The sequence below is a fragment of the Protopterus annectens genome, chromosome 4.part0 (genome assembly GCF_019279795.1).
Source record: "Protopterus annectens isolate FY-2018-M chromosome 4.part0, PAN1.0, whole genome shotgun sequence".
Taxonomy (NCBI): Eukaryota; Metazoa; Chordata; order Ceratodontiformes; family Protopteridae; genus Protopterus; species Protopterus annectens.
The window spans coordinates 1,537,263,756-1,537,288,155 of record NC_056733.1 but is presented as its reverse complement, the minus strand read 5'-3'; positions in this window follow the sequence as shown (position 1 = coordinate 1,537,288,155).

The following is a 24,400-nucleotide window of genomic DNA, read 5'->3' as shown; positions in this document are numbered from 1 at the left end:
GCCATTATTTAGTTACTTCAATCCTCAATGCTATACCAGAAGACCACAAAATGTATGAGAAACAGGCCATAAATATGGGCAAAAATCTGGATCTTCTAGGAAAACCTGGACGGTTGAGAGATATAACACACACACACACACACACACACACACACACACACACACACACACACACACACACACACACACCATGATTTATTAGAATGAGGAGTAAAGGGTAATTTTACAGCCCTATTTCCCTCCTTTCAAAGATTTAAGGTATGCTGTCACATGGTACCCAAAAAAACACAAAAACAAGACAATATCTTACTGTTTACCTATAAAGTAAGAAATGCTTTAAATGTTTAGATAGTAAGCAGTCACCATTCTAAGGTTGGATGCAAAACAGTACACAGGTAAAATGCATAATCCCTTACCACTAATAAACTATGAATAACAAGTAAATAAAACAAATTGTACGCCAAGGGACAAATACCTCGTGGCCAGAAATAAAAAGTCAGTAATCCACAAAATGCAGTAGCAACGAGGTAACCAGGCACAACTCCTTCTTCTTTTATCATAAAAACATATTTATTGTGAGAACAAGACAAGAGGCAAGCGCTTTCACTAAAATAGCTTCATCAGACCTTTAACCAACGAATCAAAAATCCAATGCATTTATAATACTTTCAAAGGACACCTAGCCAATCAAACTTGGCCATCCATTCAATTAAAAACATATGATGTTGCAATATATTAGTGAAGTAGAGGCAAAAAGATCCAAACAGTAACACACCAGGCTAATAAATCCTTAACGCAATTTATTGAAGCAAGTAAACACAGCGTTTTCGCTACTCAAAAAAGGTAGCTTCTTCAGAGTACATGGGTAACAAGAGAACTGAATTTTTAAATAATAGGAAGTGAACACGTCACTTCCTAGCAATACTACACAAATTTTTAAAGCAATAGTGTCAACAACAAGTTACAATATAACAAGTAAGTACACTCTTTAATTAAAGAATGGTTGTACCTACAACCGAAAACTAAAATGAGTGTATTTCATTACATAAAAATGAAATTTGTCAAAAAGTCAGCTTCTAATGAATTAGAAGTAAAAAATCAAGTAGTATAACGCACGAGAATGATAAACAATCAATCAGCTGCTAAAAAACAACAAGTTCTCGAATATAAGAGATCAAATGCAATGTGGTCAATAATATTAAAAACTTATATTATTATACAAGAAATATGTAATACATATATTGAAAAAGTTAATAAAAACCACAAAGCAAAAAGCACCACAAAGCATGGCAATAAAAAATCTTTTAAAAATATTCTAAAGATGACATATACATAAAAAAGTATAAAACTCAAAAGGGGCTACCTAAAATAAGACTTGTATTTTAAGTGAGCAGAAATGTTACAACTGTCGTTGAGGCCTGGTGTGTTGAACGCGTCAAGTTTGAGCTGCCATAATAATTCACAGTTTTCTAAGATGATAGATGTAGGTCCGCCTCTGATAGAGTCAGCAATATGGTCTATGCCCATAAATGAAAAAGAGTGGCCTGGACTACTAGCAACATGTTTTGCAAGAGCGTTCTCACAGTTCAATTTTCTAATGGCATAGACATGCTGGTAAATACGATCTTTGAATCTTCTGTCAGTTTTCCCGACATGGTATGCTGTACAGCAAGAACAGAAGGCTATATAAATGATCGATTTAGTATTGCAAGTGATCCTATGAAAGGATTTCATTTATGGGCATTGACCATATTGCTGACTCTATCAGAGGCGGACCTACATCTATCATCTTAGTGGAGATCCTCATGAAAAAATAGTTCTATGGTACAAAAATGATTGTATATACACTCTTAATTTGATTGTTTGCATAAAACAGAAAGATGTGCTGGTTAAGGTTAATATCTTATACAAAAGATCAAAATTCAATGTGGAATGTCTTACCTAAGCCTTTTTTTAAAATGTGATACTTGCTGCACTTTGGAGAAGCAGGCAGCAAGAAGAGTCTCCGCTTTACTACTGTTCAGCAGATTTTAGTTTATCCTGCCATCTAGTGGCCAATGTGTTAAACATCATCTGAGATATAATCATGTTCCCCAGTTACCAGAATGACAAGTAACAGTCAGCTACCAGTTCAGAAACTGAGGCAAACTTTTTACTTCATGCTTGCGGCGGTGATTACAAGATATTCTTATTAAATATTGATAAAAAATATATTTATAAATTGCTTGAGAAACACAACATCCTGTACTGTGGGCTATTCTGTGGGCAATGCCAAAGACATCTACAACTACTTAGATAATTCTTATTTGATTTCTCTCAGGGCAATTATGGGATGCAAGCATTCTGACCTTTTGGACCAGCACATGGGAAAGGGAAGCAGCCTAGCACAGGATACTGTATATAACTCTGGTCACTTTTCCTGTAACAACTAATATATATGGCAAAGTTCATTCACTGTAGACCTAAAATAAATCATGGTAATAAGTAAATATCAGCTTCATTTTTTTATTTTCTGCGTCATTGCTCCTGTAATGACCACAAGCCTACCTATCAGACTTTCTACTGATGTACTACTTCTTCCCAGAAATGAGTGTCCGTTAGTCCTTTCACTGCCCTAGGAGGAGGCAAGAGCTAACCAGGTGCCAAGAGCAGTGTCATCATCTGCTATGAAAATGAGGATTTTTTCCTTGTGCCTATAATTCCCACTATGCAGTAGGCATGTATGTTACTACACATGCAGTCTCTGGCTCACTATGCTACACATTGCTGGGCAACAGTGGATTTGGAGGACTCCCCACAGACCATCTGTGGCCCCCACCCCTGATGTGGGTGAGCTGGCAAGTTTTCACCTCTCTCATGACACTTGGGAGTTTAACCTGATTCATCTGTGACAAAAGTCAGAGATCATCCCTCTAAGTCAATGGAGTTGGCACTTCGTATTCTTTACTGACTTTGTCATCTTCCATGGTGTGACAGTATAGCATTTTCCTTTTGCTATAGATTGCTCGGTATGCTAAATGCAGCCTTGCACAGTCAACTATGAGGTAACCTATACAAATAATCTTTAGATAAATTTGTCATATAGTTGAAAATTAAAGTTGAAACCACTATAATTTAAACAATTAAAAAACATAAATCAAGAAAAAAAGCATAAAAAAATGTTTATCCAATTTAACCAGTGGATATGCTCAGGATAGTGTGTGATGATCCCATTTCATACACAGGTGAAAGTTATGGAATCATATTAAAAGTTAAAGTTGTGCATTATAACTGGGCTTGAAAGTGATTAATTCAAAAATTCTTCCAGAATTGATGGAAGAACTGCTAATCTTTCAAACAAACCACTGTAAGAAGGTAAAGTACTTAAAGACAGTTAGAAGGCAGTCATCATTTTCTTACTCAAAAATGCGAATAAGTGACAGTCTACAACTGTTCAACATGGCATTCTGACCTGAGTCATAGAAATAAAAATGAATGATGAAGGAAGTTCCTTTGGAAAATCAGGAGGCTGGTGTGCATAGGATAAGATGGCCACGTCTGACATATCAAACATCTATTGACTAAATAACTACAATATTAAATTGGTAACTGCTGTGGGTATGATCTACTTAGACACCAGCAAGGCCTTTGAGATGGTGCTATGTAACAGGATTGAGAACAAATTAGTACATTTTGGAATGATCCTATGAAGGTTGTGCAGGAAAATGTTAGGCAGAATAAAGGAGAGTGCATTAGTAAAATATGTCTTCTCATGAAACAATAGTGGCTAGTGGGTTAAGACTAGAGTCAGCCACAAGGCTCACTTTCAATGTCTTTAAAACAGGCATTTTAAAAAAATCAAGTAGGCAAAGTTTGCCTTTTTAGTGATGAAATGCCATTGTGTGATATACTTGACACACAAAGAAGATGAAGAACTAAGATGATGACACTCACAGGACTGAAGGAATTCAGGCATAAATCCAATGTGAAAATGAGCACTGGTGAAGAAAAACACTCAAAAAGGGTATACTGAACCTGAAGGAAAGTAGTAGTACCCAGAAATTGGGAAAGAGAGAGAGTATTCTTGTCACATAACCTAAAGGAAATAAGGTAGAGAGAGGTAGAGAGAGAAGTGGCATAATACTGGGATGTTGAGAAAGATGCATCACCAGCAGAAAACCCCAAATTCTCTTCCCCTCCTACTGCATGCTGGTAGGACGATGATATGCAGCTCTGGAGACCTCATCATTCAATAACAAAAATTGTTAATGCTCTTCAGCAGATATAAGGAAAAAGTCAGACTTCAAGCTTAGCATTTAGAATATTAAAGATATAATGCAGAGCTGAGATACATTAAAGATGTCCATATACCTCAAAGATATCCAGAGATTCTAATTATTTATCAAATTAAAAAAAAAAGGAAAGATATCATAGTCTGAAGATGAAAGGCAGACATCTAATATGCCATGACAATGTTTTATTTCACAGAAATAGTACTGGGTCCTTGAATTAACCATCTAGAATCAATAAAGTACTTCAAGACAATATGGTGTAAGGATATGGCAGTTCCCATAGGTTACTGTAAAAAGAATTAACCTGCTGGTCGAACAAAATTGCAGTTTATCCAGTATGTAGGGAAACAGATTAAATGGGCTATACATTTTATCAGCATTCTAATCTGTTTCCCCAGTATCTTTCACCATTGCAATCCCATTCTTTTTTACATCAATTTTTACTGTTCTTTTAAGCATTGCTGTTTGCTTCTTCCTACCATACCTTTCTTCTCTTAACACAGTCTGGTACTACTTTGGTACTCCATACCCAGAGTTTGTCGGACTTTTCCATCTTATCATATCCTTTTCTGTTGGCTTTTATTATTCTGGTCAATAAATTATAGCCTAAATTCTTCAACTGCTAAACTTTTTCCCTTATTGTTTTATCAGTTCACTGATTAAGTTCAAAGGTGATTACTAGGTTAACAACCCTTGGGGTGGGGGCTTTTTAAGCCTAACAATGCTATTGAAATGTGTCTGAGAAGGATTGATACCCTAATGTTATGTAAAGGTTATATATAAACTTGGGCTTGGGTAGTCAAGCATTTACAGGCTGCATCTATATACCAGAGACATATGTGCCAGACCAGGGGTAAATTTCCCCTCCCCCACCCTTTGGTCCAAGTTATACTTGAATTGAGTTAGGGAAGAACTCTATGTTACACAGATAGGAAGCCCAGTTTTTCTCACAGGAATTCCTTATAAAGGAATCAATTTTAATTTATAAAAATATAAAGTCATGAAAAACAGAAACTAGCTTTATTACCTGCTTATGAGTTTGTTTTCTTATAAATGTCCAAATACCTGGTTCTTCAAAGAACAACATATATAATCCTAGAATTTACAGGCAAAATGTACACAGTTTTACTAATGTGCTGATGTTCAGTGTACTACACTCTATATATACCACAACCTAATCAATTACTCTTGTAATATTCAAATAAATGCTTGCCTAAAGTCCACATCTCTGCCTTGGGTTGGTATGGAAGGAATTCTTTCACCTAGACTAGCACATCCCCGAATAACCTGTCTAGTCCTTGTATTAGACTTACTGGATCAGAATGTGGGGTCTCACTGGTGGATATCTGATTGATATGCTCCTAAAATCTGGTATAAAAGAGTTGTGAGGATTACCAACATAAGGAAAAGTGAGCTTTTCATCATATTCTCCACAACCAATTCCAGGAGGACAGAAGCTGCTAGGGAATATGGAGGAAAATAGAAGGGATCAGTAATAATATGACATGGTGGGAACATCCTGATTTTCTGCTTCTGCACTCTTTTTTGCTTTGCTTTCATTTCACACAGGGAGATATTTCTATTAACACCAATTTCCAGACAGCTCCTCTTATAACCCCTTCTTCACCAGAGAGGACCCAGACCTTCATAAAATCCTCCTTTTTGTCACATATCAGCATAAGCAAGGACATTCTTCAAAAGGATAATCAGTATATTTATCCAAGTAAATCATTTCTATCACACTCAACCACTCCTGGCTAGAGCCTTGAAAAAGGTCCATGCAGATCAATGCTCTACACTGGAAAACAATATTCTAGTGATATGACAGCGCCACTGACTTTTGTCATTCAAGTTAAGCCATGCACACTTATATAGATATACTACAGATTCCATTGCTCTACAACCATCCAAACATTTCAGTCAAGATTATGACATTGTACTGGCCTAGACAACATAAAAAAGCTTACCATTTATCAAAGAATTGGATCAAAGATGCAGGAGTTATTAAATCAAAGATACCTCCATCCTTTATGTCAAGCTATCTATTCAGCTCTAAATGTAGACTTGCGGGTTTACAGGTTCAAGGATCGGAACAAGAATGTGATCTGTTACCTTGTATTCATGAACTGTTCTGAAGACAAAATGAGCAAATACTGAGCCTATGAGACAATTCCACCAAATTCAAAAAGTGAATTCCCTTCCATTGGAGGAGTTACAACTCAGGGTTAGTAACAGAAAATAAGATTATGCATTGTTTTAGGATTTGTAAAGTTTTACCAGATCTGACTCAATAAAGCCTTTTTGCAACTCCGAGAGACTAAATGAGCAACTCACTGAATGAAGATTAATTTATTCCACATTTTTTTACCTTAGCATTAGTAATGTCATCTTGGTAGAAGAGAGTAAGGAGATTTGTGACACTGTGAAAAAAAAAATCTTTGCTGCTTCAGTCTTGACCACATAACTTCAACAGATCAAGCAGTGACAGTGGGTCCTACAGCCATGTCCTCACATCACTGACCTTCATCTGTGCGAAAACATGCCAGATCCCTGCAACCTAATTGGTAAGCATCATGAACTATGCAACCTAATTGGTAAGCATCATGAACTATCTTTGAAGATCCACTTTCAGACTATAACTCTCAACCTCTTAGCATTAAAAATTATAGCACTCTCCTTCAGAAATAATAGCAAATTTGTCAGAACAAAAGAAAATGCTTTTGACATATAAGGTCTTCATATATTAAAGTCCATGTAGTTAGTGAAACTCTTGTGGTGGCTTAATTCAATTACTTAACAAAAATGCAAAGAGTGAGACCAACGAACATCCCAGGTCTAAAAAATATTTAATAAAATAGAATATAAAAATAATAAAAGTTGGTGAGCACTTTCACATTTTAGTGAAACATTTAAATAAGACAGTGTCACCCTCATAGGAAGTACCTCACAGTAAGACGTTGTCCTGTTTGATCCTCAGCTAGATCGTCTTCTGTGTGAAGACATGCGTGAATGGGCATACCTTCATTGAAGGTTGTGCATCAGAGCCGGCAACTCAGCACGTAAAAATCTACTGATAATCATTAGCGGACCGGAGTTCTGCTGTGGCAACCCCTAACTGGGAAAAGCCGAAAGACACAACAACAACAGCAACAACCCTCATAGGAAGTATAACAAAGCACTATACCCAATCAAATTACACATTTACTATCCATCTGATGGCCATTCAAATTTCACTAGATGTAAGAATAAGACCAGTCAGTGAAATCATAAAATAAAACATTACCATCAATGACAGATAATTAGCAATGCAAAGTTAAATCACTTAGTTAATAACAATTGCATATCAGCTAGCCTTTGGCTTCTCCTCACAATAAACACTCCCTTCTAACATTTTTCTATGCTGTTCAAGAAATATCTGTGATCAATACTAAAAAAAAATAAAATTTAAATAACTTAAAACTCAGCTTAGCCTAGAATCAAACCCAGCTCTCTTACATGAAAGTTAAAAAAACTCTATTTCTAGACCATGTCTACATAGTTTATTTTCAATGTTGCAGCCCCTGGCTTTTAAAAATGGTTTCAAAGGGACCTTAGCATTCAAACCCTTACACCTATCATAGGACCATAGGATCATAGGAGGTTACTAGGCTAATGTCCCTGAGGCCCTTACAAGCCTAACCACGAGTTTATCCCCAAAATAAGAAACCTCAGTCAGCAGCTGTCACCCCTGTCAATGAGGGACACAGATGGAATCCCTGGGAAAATTTTGTGGTTTCCTATACACTCATAAAGGTTGTGCTTGAAGAGGGTCAGCGAGGTACTCTGTTTGGCGTATATGGGAAGTCTATTCCAGAGATGGGGCAGTCTCTGGGAGACAAACCTGTCTCTCTAGCAGGTTTTGTTGATGTTGCATATTAGATTTAGGCCTTTTGAGTGGGTAACGCATGAGGGGTTAGACTTACATATATGGAGTATTGCTATACTCAATTATTTGCCTAATGAGGAAGGAGTACAGAGAGGTAATAACCTCTTTTTTTCTGGATGCAATCCCTTTACTTATGAGATAAACCAAGTAAAAGTCTTTTCTTACTACTGCCACTACATGGTCGAATGTGAGATTGATGTCAACCTGAGTACCCATGTCTCTCACCACAGGTTGTGTGTTTAGGAGGTTGCCGTTGATGTGGTGATCAGTAGGGGCCATGTTTCCAAATGGTATGATAATACATTTATTTACATTTAACTTAAGGTCATGACTTTGGCACCAGTCATTTGTTGCTGTGAGACCCTCTTGCAGTATGTTAACATCATTTGGAGAGTCAATGATAGCACCTAACTTATAGTTGTCCACAAACTTGGTCAGCCACAGGCCTTTTGTTTTTGCCTGGACCTCTGAGAAGTACATGCCAAACAGTGAGGGTCTCAGGAGAGATCCCTGGGGAACACCACTAGTGACAGGTCTGCCGTCAGAGGTGGATGCACCTATTTTGACCTTGTGAGTCCTATCAGTGAGCCAATAGGCCACTCACCTGATGAGACAGGAATTTATGCAAAGTTGTGTTAGCTTTTCTTTTTTTGCTTAAAAATGTTTTATTAGTTTTATCACTATAATAATCAATTGCATATAACAAGGAGAAAACATAAGTGATAAACTATGTACATTAATTACATTTGACTTGAATAAATTAAATTATAGAAACAAATCAAACTGTGAAAGTTTTTGCATGGAATGTAGACAAGTTTTTCCTTCTTTCCTTGTTGTTAAGTGTCATCTGAGATAATTTTTAAAGTGTCAGTTAGAGATAATATCTTATTCCAGGGATTATTGATCCATACTTTTGGCGCTATTCTCAGTTCCTTGATCTTGATTTCCATCAAAGCTGTTTCTTTCAAGAGACACAAAAATTCTTCCACTGTTGGTTCAGATGATGATTTCCATTATCTTGTAATGCATTTCCTTGCCACAGCTAACATAGTCCATTATACACACAGATCCCTGTTATTAATTTCTGTTTTTTCACTAACATTTAACAAGGTTAAAGAGTTTGTTAATATAAATGTGTCTGAAAATGTAGCTTGAAGAAATGTACTTATTTCTTCCCAAATTTTTTTGAGTTTTATACAATCGTATAACATATGTGACCAGTTTGCTTCACATTTTTGTAAATACCTCCAACATATAACTTCTTTGGTAGAATTAAACTTGGCTAATTTGTTAGGAGTAAGAAATGGTCTATTCAGAAATTTCCTCATATAAATCTTCCATAATTGTGAATTGGAAGTTAATATTATGGAGTACAATAAGTTTGTTTTACTTTCCATTGATAGATTTATTATGTGGCCTTTTGTAATATAATTCCAGTAGTTTTGATGGGTTTTAACTTTATAATTCATTAAAATTTTTGTAAAGATTTGAAGTTCTATTTGTTCAACTGTAATTGTTATAACGAATTTCAAACATTAGTTTTGTTATTTTGGGATTTGTTTTAAACGAGTAGTTATTGATTATTCTGCATAGATCTTGTGCATGTGATATTACACTTTGCAGTACTAGCCAATCACTGTTTGTGATATCATATGTGTTTACTATATGTTGAAAATCTAATACTTTCTGGTTGGTTATACAATGTTGCCAATGGATCTTTTTTTGTCTCCCAATTGGTGAAAATGTTTTTTCTTGTTAGTGAAATTTTTTGTAAAAGTGAATGGTGTTAGTAATTCTAGCCACAACTTTATATCTGTGTTGATGTTTATAAACTTTCTAAAGGAGTCATAAATATAGTTTATATAATTTAGATTGGTTGGTTTTGATATATTATATTGAAGTTTATATAATTTAGATTGGTTGGTTTTGATATATTCTATTGAAGAGTAATACTTGGAATATGCCACAACTTGTTATTTTGGTCGTTTAACACGAGATTTTTAGTTATATTATTTTCATTTAAGAATATAGTGGAATGAAGAGCTTTCCAATTGGAAAAGTAATTTGGGTCTATCCAGTTTATGAATGTTCTGAAGGACGAGGCTTTGATGTATGATTCTATATCTGGGAAACTGATGCCTCCTTTTTCCCAAGGTCTAATATGTGTGTAAGCTATTCTGTTCCTGTTAGGGTATCAGAGGAATTTTAATAGGATTGCATTTATTTCTTTTGAAGTTTGTTTATTTGGTATCATAGGGATTGCTTGAGCTATATATATATATATATATATATATATATATATATATATATATCATTTTTATTAATTGTAGTCTATCTTCAAATTTCAGGTATATTGTATTCTATTTTACAATGTGGGTTTTTATAGTGCTTATGATTTTTTTCATAATTTGTAATTAGTGTTTTATCTACATTTTTGCATAGGGTAATTCCTAAATAATTTATGTTGGAAACTTGCTTACCTATTATATTATTAGAGTTTGACAATAAAGAATTATTTTTATTCATAATCATATAATTAAATTTTTGTTTTATTGAGATGAAGACCTGAGATTGCATAAAATTTCTCAGCTTGTGTATCTAATTATTTTAGAGAATCTTTTGAAACAAATAAGGTGAGAAGTACTTAGAATTAAATTGATCATAAATGTCTGTGCCCTTTATTTTAGAGTTACTACGTATTGAGGAAGCAAATAGTTCCATAGCGAATGCAAATAAGATTGGAGACATCAGACAACCCTGTTTTGTGCCTTTGGTTATCACTATAGCTTCTGATGTGAATGGTCCAAGTTTTACATATGCAAGGTTATCTTTGTATATATTTCTTATCAATGTGATAAAGGGAATGGGGAATTCAAAAGTTCTAGGGCCTTGTATAAGTAATCTCATTTTAATATATCAAAGGCTTTTTCAATATCTAGTGTTACTATAAGAGCTTCTTGTTTATCTCTGTTTATAATATCTATAAGACTTAGTATTCTTTGAATGTTATCATACGTACGTCTATTATATATAAAACCTGTTTGGTCTTCATTTATGATATGAATCAGGGATTTTTTAATTCTATTAACTAATATGGACATAAAAAATTTATAATCATTATTGAGTATTGAAATTGGCCTATAAGAAACACATTGTTTGGGGTCTTTATTTTCCTTTATTATTGGCATGATTAATGAGTATCTCCATGAGGAGGGAATTTTATTTTGTGTTTGTACTTCAATTAGAGTTTTGTGGAATATTGATAATATTGAATTTGGACATATTTTATATAGTTTGTTTGTTATTCATTCAATTTGTGGAGTTTTGTTGGATTTACTTTCCTTGATTTTTTCAATTACTTCCTTATAAGATGTTTGCTTTAGAATGTCAAGTTTTAGTTTTTCTGGTATTTTGTTGATTATAGGAAGATCTGATTCTATGTAGGAAAAATTATTATGTGATTTACCTGTTGTATTTTGTCCAGTATAGTGAAATTTAAAGGCATCTAGAATATCACCTATATCTGATACTTTTTTTATTCTTCCTATCTTCATGAGAAATATTTATGATGTTATTCTCTCTAGTTTGTCTTTTAATTCTCATTGCTAAGTTGTGCATATGTTTAAGAGTAGTAGTGTATGAATTCAGTTTTAATTTTTGTAATACTAGATTAATCTTATGATTTAGAATTTCATTATATCTTTATTTAGTTATTCTATTTCCTTTTTATCAGATATAATTGTCAGATCCTTATTTTTGATTTTTGTAACTTGTTCCTGAATATTGTGCAATTCAGATTCCCATTCTTTTGATTTACTTTTGAACCAAGTCAAAATTTTGCCATAGAATAAGCTTTCATTGTGTCCCATACTATTACAATATTTGTATCCTCAGTATAGTTAGTATCTAGATAGAATTGCAATTCAGAGTCTAGCCATGTTTTAAACTCTTTAAGTTTTGTAATATAGCTCGGGATCCCTGTCATATATGTTAAGCTCTTGTAATTTACTTGTAATATAAAAATAAGTGAGTTATGATCTGATAAGGGACATGGAGTTATGGAGAAGTTGATTATTTTTGTGTTTAATTCTTGAGATATAAAAATTTTGTCTATTCTTGTTTGAGTGTTGAATCTGTGATTCTGATATGAAAATAAAAGTGAGTTAGAGTCTTTGTGACCATATGTATCTATTAATTTTAGGTTTTCTGTCCATTTTTAAGAGTTTTTGCTATGGAAATAAGACAAAGGTTTCTTTTGTTTGTAGTCTCTGAATTATCTAAGATGCAATTGAAGTCTCTACCTACTATTAAATGTCCCTTGTATACTTTATTAATGAGATCTATATGTTTTTTAACTGTCTCTGCACCTATGCCAGAAGCCAATATAAGTTTACTAGTGTCCAAATTCTATTGCTGAATTTTATTATTGTTATAGCTATAAGTCCTTTATCTTCATAATTATAAATTATTTAGGGGTTACTGATATTTTTTTCCAAAGTATCATTGCTCCTCTGTTTTTTTTTTTGTAAGAAAAATGAGCTAATAATAACTATTCGTTTGGTTTCCATATGTATTTGTCATTTATTTTAAAATAAGACTCTTGAAGAAATATCACTTGAGGTTTGTTTAGTTTTAAGTATTTTAGCAAACTTGATCTTTTCCTGGGATTATTCAAACTATTAATATTTAGCGAAAGTAGTGTTAATTCCATGTTGCTAAATTATGTTTGTATTTGTGTCCTATTCAGTTTACTCTTATTATCCCAGGAATTAATACATTTGTTGTTTATTCTATGCATTATGGTCAGATTGATTTTTTTTCTAATAGAAAGTAAAAGATAAAACTGTATTCAGGCCAAAAATAGGTATGGAAGAAAAGATTAAAGTCAAGATTACAAAACCAAATATTCAAATATTTAATAATAACCCCTAACAAACATGGAGTGATATACACTCCTAATCTTATAGACAAGATTTGTTCTATCAGATTATATCCCACATCTAACCTAAAAATGAAAAGCAATAGATACCCTTCTTTTGGGCTCCATATATTATCAGTAGAGATGTTGAGTTATATCAAAAATAAAAGGAAAAGTAATACATATTTATTAGATTAATGACTAATGAAACTAAAGTAAACTAGCATGGCAGTATATGTATACAATGTAAGTTGTAGACTAATATTTATCTCAATTATTAAAAATATTTCTAAGATGTTAGTGTAAGAGGATTGTTCTCTGAGTAACCAGTCTATTATATCAGATTTTAGATTATACAAATTAAAAATGTTTCCATAAATCATTAGACAATATCAAATTGCTTATAACAATTAACACTAGTGAAAGAACTGTTATAATGGTGCTTATTTGGAACCAAAATCAACAACCATCAGAATATTTTATAAAATATTAAAAAATATTTAGAATTAAGTCCACTACCCGTGCAGTCATGTAACTTTATAAAAATAGTGAATATTAACTTTTTTTGTTAAAATACAAGAATGAATCAAACATTAGCATGCAATTTAACTTCAGTAAAGAATAATAGACATTTTATTTTTTCCTCTCTTTCCCCCTCCCCCCTTCCTGTTACTGCATACTGAATCAAATTATTGATACAACAATATGTGAGCAAACAAAGAATATTCATATGACAGGTTTCATTTTACTGCTTCTCACATCCTTCTCGTTTCCTTCTCATTTTATATGTGCTTCTAGATCATTGGTAATTTATACAGTGATGGAACTGATGTTGGTTTTAAAGATTTGTAATGAAAAGAAAATTATTTTATGATATTAATTATTTACATAGTCTTAGAAAATACCTATTCTTTAATAGGTATTTGATACATTAACCTTACAAATGTTCACATTGACTTTTCCCATTAAATAAACTCATTCTGAGTTTCTTAGATTTCACAGGTTCACATTTGCTGTGCAATGCTTGTTCCAGCTTGTGTTAGAATATTCATTAATATGTGAGCTTTCCTGTGGTATATTTAGTTAATTAACCATAGAATGTGATAGGAAGGTTTAATTCTTTTAATAGTCTTTACTAGATTTTAGTTTAGTTGCGTGTAAGTGAGAAAACACTTAATAGTGTTTCCTCTTCATATATTTAGGCAATGTGCATCATAGAGCCTTAATAAATCTAGGTAACATTTGCCATAGAAATGGGTTTCCTTCACTAAAACAAACAGTATGTAGTGTGCTTTAAGAGTCCGTTCCCAGTAGAGCACTTCCCACAGGTCAGAATGCTTGCTTATGTAAATGCCCCCCTGCATTACGTCACTTATGACATTCTGCTTGAGTTTATTGTGTGAGGTGGGCTTAATGCACTAAGCGCATTTAACAGTGTGAACCCAGTACAAGAAAAAAAGGTAACCGTTCAAAATTAATAAGAAACACACAACCATTTTCCATTCCCATGTCAACAAGGCTCCACAGGTGTTAAAATCACTTCACAAAGAAAGACGTCTCATCACCATCTCTCCTCTACAATGTGTGCCAACCTAACCCTTTAAATCTATAGTTCCTCCACTAACTTTCCATCATTGAGCCTCATACTTTGAAAATCAGTAATCAAGGCACATAAAAACTGATTATCATCTGTAACAAGGAGCTAGAGAGGAAGCTCATGCCAAGTGCGAATACAATAGTGTATCTACTCTAAGTGTCTTATGCCATCCTTATTGTATTCTTCCATTTTGCAATTTACTTAATGATTTCATGAGATCAAAACAAACTACAGATCTTAAGGCTTTGATGTTACACTTTGTAATAATTGCGAATTGTTATTTGCTGAAGCTAACTTTCCATGACTGCTTGGTTAATGTAGTGGCTAGCGTATAATGTGGAAGGCCAACGGATAATGTGGATGGCTAACGGTTAATGTATATGGCTACAATTCCTTATTTCTTTTCGGTCATTCCACTACTGATAACAGTTTCCACTATCTGCCTTAAGTATCTCTGGTCAACTGATGTGTCTAGGGAGAAGTCATGAACATTTCAGAGTCTGCGGTTATGAGTGTGTATTAAACTTTATTTGGATTTCATTACTTGTCTCTTTTTTTTGTGCTAGTTGTGTTGTAATGCTTGAGTGTACTATCAATATTGGTGTTAACAAACAGGGCATTTACTTTTATGTGAGTCAGAAAGAGTCCATGTGCAAATGATTGTTTTGAATATATAGGTTTGTGACTCACTTCCTGGATAAATTATGTGAAGTAACATTAATGTATGGAGTGCTTGCAACCAGATAATACGTGAGTAGCAGCCAAGGCAAGTGTATAGAATATAAGGAGTCTCACAACTACTGGCTTGTCAAAAATTGTCAACTCACATGTTCTCAGGATGTAGTTTATGGAATTTGGCACTCATTTTGTTATTATGATTAGATGAAAGTTATTACTTAGAGAATTTTAAACTGTATGACTGGGAATTAAAAGACATTATGTGTAATGCAATTACACTTAAAATAACATTTCTCTTCTTTCTTACAGGTACAAGCTTACACTTGTGAAATGGAGAATGAGAAATAAATACTAGAAGCTATTATTTATACCCTTTTGTGAAACAATTACCTCTATGCATTTGGGCTCAATTCAAGTCTAGTATAGCAGTACCATTAACCTATTGTTCAGAAAATTAATCAAAACAGCAACAGAAACAGATTATCATCTAAGTAGTTAGATATTTATATACCAACTTGCTCTCTGATGCGTTAATAGGCTGATAATAATTTAGTAATAACCAAATGAGTTCTACAGCTTTAGTTCAAGTTCAGTTTCTGGTACTATTGTTATGAATGACTAGGACTAGATTTGAGAATAACAGGCAGATAAGAAAAATTAAGTAAATTAAAATATTGTGAAAAAGGAAAATTAAAAGTACATACTTTGTTCTCACGCTGTGTAAATTTTTTTTGTAGATTCTCTGAAAGAATTGGATGAAGTTATGTTATTCATGTCAGTTTTTTGTTTTTTCTTCTTCACATCAGTCCAGATATTCTTTCTGGAGGATCTTTTTAAGGATGTAGATGCTGACCATTCCATTTCTTCCGGTATTGTGATTATGTTATTGTTTTTGATGAAGGAAGATGCTTCCTTGAAGTTGTTGAAAGTTCTTATGTCATTTGCATAAAAGATTCTGATTTTGGCTTGGTAGACAAGTTATGCTTTTATTTTATTTTGTTTAAGGAGTTTCACAAGTGGCCAAGTTTTTTCCTCAGTTCCAGTACCCTGAAGGAATAGTCATTATCAAATCTTATTTGACTTTGTTTGTAGGTTAAAGGATTTTTCCTCCATGCTGATTTAAGTATAATTTCTTTATCCAGGAATGATAGAAATGTTACTATTATAGATCTTGGAGGAGCAGTTGGTGAAGAAGGTATTGGTTTACCAGGGCTCTGTGTGCCCTCTCTATGCCACTGGAAAGTTCTTCTTTTAAGTCTAATAATTCAGGTAGCCAAGAGTTTAAAAACAAAATGATATCCTTACCTTCAGATTTCTCTGGTAGTCCAAAGATCCTTATATTCATTCTCCTTTCTCTATTCTCTAGGTCATCCATTTTATTTATTAGCCAGTTTTGTTGTAAGAGGTATTCAATATGGTTTCCTCCTCTTTAAGTCTCCCATCTGTCACATAATGAAGTTTCAATGTCAGAAATTTTAGTTTGTTATTGTTGTTGTTGTAGCATTTCTTTAAGTACATCACTTTGTTTCTGACAACTCTCTTTAAGGTTTTCTAGGTTGTCCTTGAAATTGTCCATTTTCAGAGAAAGTTCATGTAGAGTGGTAGACATTAGTTGTATTTCCTTTTTCAGTGTAGTTTCAGAGTGGGAATTCTTTGAGTTGCTCATTTCCACACTGTTGTTATAGTGTCCAATTAATTTTGACCAGAAAATTTCAGCATATTTTCTTCAAATTTGATGTGAAGATAGGTTGTATATTCCTAAATAAGTTTCTGTTATTTTAGATTGCTAAAGCTGATTATTTTCCTGTATTTTAGAATAGTTTTGTGGAGCTCCAAAAAGATGCTGCTATGATTTAGCCATCTAGGCTCCGCCCTCTCTTGTGTTAGCTTTTCGATGATGCCCGAGTGGGGGATTGTGTCAAAGGCCTTGGCCAAGTCAAGGTAAGCTGTATGTACTGACTTTCCCTCATCCAGGGCCTTGGTGACAATCTCAAAGATGTCAACCAGGTTCAACAGGCAAAATCTGCCCTTGACGAATCTGAACTAGGTGGGGTCAAGTGCTTGGAGATTGCCTATGTCCTTGTTTATGAGATTCATAATAATACGCACCATGGCTTTACAAATCAGACTTGTCAAGCTAATAGGGCAATAGCTTCCAAGGTCAGTAGTGGCTCCACCTTTTTGCAAGGGGATGACAGTGGCAGTTCTCCACTCTGTTGGAATGAAGCCTGTACTTAGGCTGTGGTTGAATAAATGCTCAATGGCGAAGCTAGTTCTTGCTGGAGATGGTGCAGAATACATCCTGGGATACTATCATGTCCCATGGAAGCTGTCTTCTTTGCCTTGAATAGGGCCTTTAACACTTGATCTACGGAGATGTGAGGTGTGAGACAAGTATCGGGGATGTTGAATTTGCCTTTGGGAGGCACAGGGAGGTGAAGTTTGCACTGAACCTATCTACTAGCAGGTTGACTAAGTCAATAGGATCAGTGTAAGTGATACCGTTAAGTACTACTTCAGAACAAACCTGGGCTTTGCCATGGAGGTTTCTGACGTAACAGAAGAAGAAGGCTTTGTGGTTTCCCTTTGTTTCAGAGGCTAGTTTCAATTCATAATTGGTTTTGGAGGTTTTCACTAGTGATCTAATTTACGTGTTGAGGCTAAGGAGAGAGTTTTTTTCCAGTTTGGAATTTGTTCCTTTTTACGCTTGGACAACAGTTTCTCCTATTGTTGTAAAGCCTGTTGATGCAGGATGCCTACCAGACAGGTTTTTGTTTCCTTGAGGAGCAATTTTGAGTTTTGTTGGGTATGGCTGAGTCCATGCAGTTGTACAGGTGCTTGTATTCTGCATTAGTGTACTGTTCAGCATAGTTGTCTGCATCCTCTGAGAGGGGCGGTAGTGTGAAGCTACTGATACCCTCCACTAGGAGGTTGTAATCAGCTTTTGAGACATTTTTATCCTAGTTACAGCTGGGGGGGGGGCTGGATAGGATAGAAACTTTGAATGAGACAGACTGATGATCTAATCTAACCAGGGAGGAACATACTATGGGAGTGGTGCAGCGGTCACCCATGTTGATGAGAACCAAGTCCAGAATGTTATCTCCTCTTGTGGGGGATGAAAAGAGTCTGGTCTACTGCATTAGAATTGATGAAGTCAAGGAATCATTGTGTGAGTGCATTAGTGCAGGAATAGCAATAGGTATGAGATGAGCTGGTCTCGTGCATTAGACTTGATGAAGTCAAGGAATCATTGGGTGACCGCATTAGTGCAGCAAAAGTTTACCCAGTGTATGGTGGGGTAGTTGAAGTCACTAAGGATCAGGGTGCTAGGGGGTTCCTTGATGGAGGCAAGTAGGCCCAATAGGAGGATTGGGTGTTGTGAGTCATGGAGGGGGGTCTGTAGCTGGCTATAACTTGGATGGGTGTCTTGCCAACTGTCAGCTGCACCTGGAGTAGTTCCAGTGTGTCATGCTGGCAAACCAGTATGGAGGTGTGCTTCTCTTTAATGATAGAGACTCCACCAACTTTAGTCTTCCCAACCTCATTTTGGGGTCAGAATGTGTGGAATGAGGTATAGCCTGGTAAGGCAGGGTTGCTCTCCGCAGCCCTGAACCAAGTTTCCGTGACCACACAGACGTCAGCATCTTCCAGTGTGAGGAGAGATTTCACTGAGTGCATTTTTAGGTTAAGGCTACTAGTGTTAAGTAGCATGACCTTCAATTTGATTTTTGACAGATCTTTTATGTTGGAAGGCTTGTCTTTGGGACATTGCCTAAAAGGGCACAATGGGGAGGCAATATCCTTGGCCAGGATGCGGAATCCCAGGAGAGACAGGTGGAGGCCATCTCTGGCAAAGCATCAAGGTCTGTCAACCATGTCATCCCAGACAGACAGATACTGGATCCCTTGGAATGACACCAGAAACTTAGCCAAGTGTTGAAGTTGATTATTTTTTGTTGGTATTGTGGTAACATTCTTGGTGAAGGAAGGATGCTGCTTAGGGCTAGGGTCAGAGCTGGCTGGGGCACATACTCTGAGAGCTCAAATATGTCTCTCTTCATATAGTCCAGGGATGTACATCTCAAGTCATTCACACCAACATGAACAATGACAGACTTGTACCTGTTCTGGAGAGAGTTAAGTGCATGTGTGATGTTGTGGATTCTGGCATTTGACAGTCAACTGACTGTGACCTTCTTCTTGTCGAGCCTGGTGAGGGGGACATCTGTGTGTCTCACAATTGAGTCACCAATGATTAGTATGTTTGGCTTATTGTTATACCTTATGGGCAAATATGACTCCAAAGTGTTTGTGAGACACTGGTGTGTTGTCTGCTGTATGTGATATGTTTGTTGTATGTGGAATGTTTGTGAGAGTGTTTTGGAGGTTTTTGCTGTTTAGGTAAGTTTTTATTGAGGACCTCTGCATAGGTGGGTGTGTGTTGTGCTTGGAAATGTGATGTGAGTGGTGTGGCGTTTGTGTTGGCAATCTCCTCTTTGTCAGGAGTACTGACTGTGGCGTGAGAGTGCATGGATTCCAGGTTACTGATGTAGATGCATTTCTTGCAAATAGAAGAATTATGTGCTAGGAGAAGAGGGCTATCAGTGAACATGAGGCAATTGCTACACTGTCTCAGTATGCCCATGTCAACCAGGCTGGTAGGAGAAACTGATGAGAATTGTCCAGACATAGTGTTCTCAATACTTGGGTGGACTTATGCAGAGAGGGTTTTGATAAGGGTTTGTCCACAAGAGTGTAGACCACACAAACCAAGCCCAAGTGCTAAAACCATAAACTAAGATGCTTAGAATAACAGATAAATTTAATCAGGATACTAACAAGCAATCATAAATGCAGCAGACTTGTATTTATTTATTTTATTTAACATTTGTTTACTGGGAAAGTCCGACTTGGAACGAAGCCAATTTTCAGCAGAGGTCCAGGGAGAAATGTTGCAGACACATATCTTTGAAATGTGGGAGGAAACCGGAGCACCCAGAGAAAACCCACATGAATGCAGGGAGGACATGCAGACTCTGCACAGAAGGCACCCCAGCCAAGAATTGAACCGGGGAACTTCTTTCTGTCAGCTGACAATGCTACTGCTGCACCACTGTGCCAAGAATAAAAGCACTTGAACACTTAAGAGCATGCAGCAAAGCAAAATAAGGTAATAAAGTAGGAAGAACACAATTACAGCAATTTTTTTGTGGAGAGGGGGGAAACAGAAGATAATTCAAAATTAAGAAACTAAGGGGTTGGCTTTCCTAAATGATCTCACTGTATTTAGTTGAGTGAGCAAATGAGATGGAACTGGGAGGAGTGTCCCAAATCAAATTTAGAGCAGGAGCAGGCAATTCTAAAGCCAGCAAGTTTAAGAATACAACAACACTATATGCTTTAAGTTTAATAATCCATTGTGCCTGTCTTGTTTAAATGTTTCACTAAAGTGTATCATTAAATTGGTCTGATGAAGCAACTGTTTACATTGCAAAAGCACTCACAACTTTTATTTTTATATTCTATTTTATTAAATAATTTTTAGACTGGGAACTTGGGTTGGTCTCACTCTTTTGAACTGTTGAGTGGACCATTTGCCTTTGGAGTAATATTTTCCTTGGTTAATTCAATTATTTAAAAAATATGCAACCTTAAAAATGGTAAAGTATGTAGAAACTCAGTAAATGTAGATGGGAAGGCTAAATCTGAACAAAAATCATAATGCAATTTCAGAATTCTAGAACTTAATTCTACATTATACACTAATTCAAGGTGGCAAAAAGTATTGTCTGTCTTCTATAGTAAAAGGAATTATATCAATCAAGACCTTAATATTAAAATAATAAAAACCTTATAATTGCAGAAAATCAAGAAAAGAACTAGGACTTTAACACTTTCTATATGATATAAACAGACTAGACTACAATAGACGAGTGATATTTTCATTATCAGACTAATAATTATGGTGTTGAAGTGAAGCAATAGTTGACTTGGTACTTCACAGTGACTGCTTCTCCAGTTAGGTTGTTGACTGTGGTGTTTTCTGCATAGAATTTGTATGTTCTTTCTGTACTCACACCTTACAGGGTTTTCTTAGGATCTTCGGTTTAGATGCTCCAATTTTTTCCTACGTCTCAAAGCCATGTGAGTAGATAAATTGGGAATGCTGAAGGATGCCTCTAGGTTGATGCATTGGTGATGCACAAAGTTGCCTTTAGGTGTGTATTTGTGCAATTGTGTGGGGTGTTCTGGAAGAGACTAGTTGAGGAAATAGATCTTATGTCACACCCATTCTGTGCTACTGTAGAATCCATCTCTCTGTATCCCCAAACTGGATATGTGGGTGAAAGGGTAAATGGACCAATAAATAGCACCAATGGTTTTACTCAGCAGAAATATGGCCATGCTATAAACCATAGTGCCTTGGCCTAATGACCCTATCAGTTTTAGGTATATACCAGAATCGCCAGCTTGAGCTGATAAGGGCTCAGAAAGCTGCTGCTGATGCAGATTTGCCTTTGGTAAGGGATTGATTAAAATAAATAAGAAGCTCGTGTTTTTGCAGAATAAAAATATGAATGATTTGGGGTACAATCGAATGCAGATTATTTACATTAAACTAAGGAGGATTTACTAGGAAGAATATTTTTACAATAGTGACTAAAATCTAAAATGAGCAAATAGCAACAGTTGAGGAATAGTTAAGGAGGTCAACAATAAATCTGTTATTTTTTTTTCTAAAACACCTAGGGTCCACATTTCCACATAGAGCAAGTAAACAACATAGAATGTATATGAATGTTTGCCTTCTCCACTTAACTTCTTGGATGTCATTAAATGCCTTGGTTAGATCACTTTCAATTTTTACACAATTTCTAAAGTCTGGCCAGTCTTTCACTTAAAACACACTGACTGAAATGGGTGTGTATTAGTATAGCTACCACCTTGCTTTTCTAAGTTCCTAAATTTGGTGGGATGGAGTAAAATGTACAATAACATGCACGCTAAGCCTTGACTGTTTTCTAAATGAGGGCCTTTGCTTTCCACAGACTGAATTAGAGTCCCCATATCAGTGAATATTAGACTGCTACAGTAATAACTGTGGCAGTGATTTACAATTAGACCACAGGCAATTGGGTCTAGGCCTTGTCCGTTCATTGAAAAGGGTCTTCAAATCCTGTAGTTACCCAATGACAATGCTGATTTCAAGCTTTTGATTGTTAAACTAGACAAGAAAATGGTGCTAAAAGGGTGAATGCCTGTTCAAAACACTGGAATCAATGATTTTGACTACATACTTGGCAACTCATTGCAAGAAAATAGCAGCTTAAATATTGAAAGTTATTATTTTCCTGAAGTTAATGGAGAGAGAAGAAAGAGACTGAAAGCAAAAAGAGAAAAGACCACTTTTTATAAGTATTGACTGCTAAAGAGAAAATAATTTTCAAGAATGTAAAAGAAAGTAAAATACACACAGAACATGTATCAGTAGAACTCCAAATCTGTCTGACCTCTGACATATAGTAACACCTATTACATAGGTTTACATTGGGATAGAGTGAGAAGCAGAACTGAATTATGTTATTGCCGTGGATATTACAAGTGGTGGCAGACCTAAAGCTACACTTTTACATACAGCAGACAAAGAGGTTCATTATATTCATGAGGTTACAGCTGGACCAGATACAGAAGAGAAAATTAATAAACACTTATTCAAATACAACCTTGCAAGTCAGTAAGATATAGAAGAAAAACATTAATGAATAACAAGAAACATTAGAAAAAAGCACTATATTTATCTAGGTTCTTTGCTAAAGCAGAGACACAGACAATGAAAATTACAGAATGAAAAAAATAATAGAAAATAATGAAGATATGGAGTATACATGGAGTTTACATGTTTGCACAGTGAACAGCAGCACTAATTACATATTCATGCTGTGCACCGTGTTTAAACATAAATAAGCACAGTTTTGTGGCTAGCAACACTGTTGCCATTCAGGAAAATATGGAAAGCAACATGAATAGCAGCAAATATGTAGACCTGTTTACTTACGGGCAAACTAGGTATGCAGGATTGTGTGGGATGCCACAATGATCACCATGGTTAATAATGTATATGGTCCAAACACATTACAGGACAGTGTATACAGTGCTGAGTATTGTGAAATCCCATTTCAGGCAGCCTGTACAAAATTAGTGTAAATGCTCCATAAAGGTACATGAGTTGTCATTTAAAATACACAATCAGGAGAAGTGTGTGTATTGACTAAGGACACACAGATGAACTGTAGGAATGAACACAGGAAAAGTGGACTGGTGAAACATCTTAATGTACAGCAGAGGAGGACATTTAAATGAAGACAGTTGTAGTACAAACACTAATCACATATCAACATGATACAGTACAGACTGCACAGTGTAAATGTATATTATGTGACTGTCACACAATGTGACAACAATGGAGAAGGATGGCTTTGTGATATGAGCATCCTGACATGTACAATGGAGAGAACATCTGTTAGGGATGTTATCTACAATAGGGGTTAGCAGCATATTGTGAAACTGTGCAAAATGAGTTGCCTGAATATGACTGTAATGTCAGAAGTATCCACCAAGTGGGACACAGTTACAGGCTCATGGACAACAGTAAATTGAAGCACACACAATCATGGACAATATCAGAATAATACCACCATTAATCCCATGTCTTTTACATAACATATGTGATTGTGAGTGATCATAGATGTTTCTGAACTAACACACTTGTACAACTATTATGAGATGCCAGCAATTTATTAGGGTAATCAAGCACACCGTCCTAACACTGCAACATCTGCTGGAGGTGTTAGGAGGGACACTGCTATACCTGTATGTGACATTATGAAGAATCCAGGCTAGCTGTCAGGTGTGCATGGTATATATGTATGGCACAATCCACTCTGTCACAAATGTAACCCATGCCATCAATGTTGTCAAACAGCTATGTATGTACAGTGTGCATCACT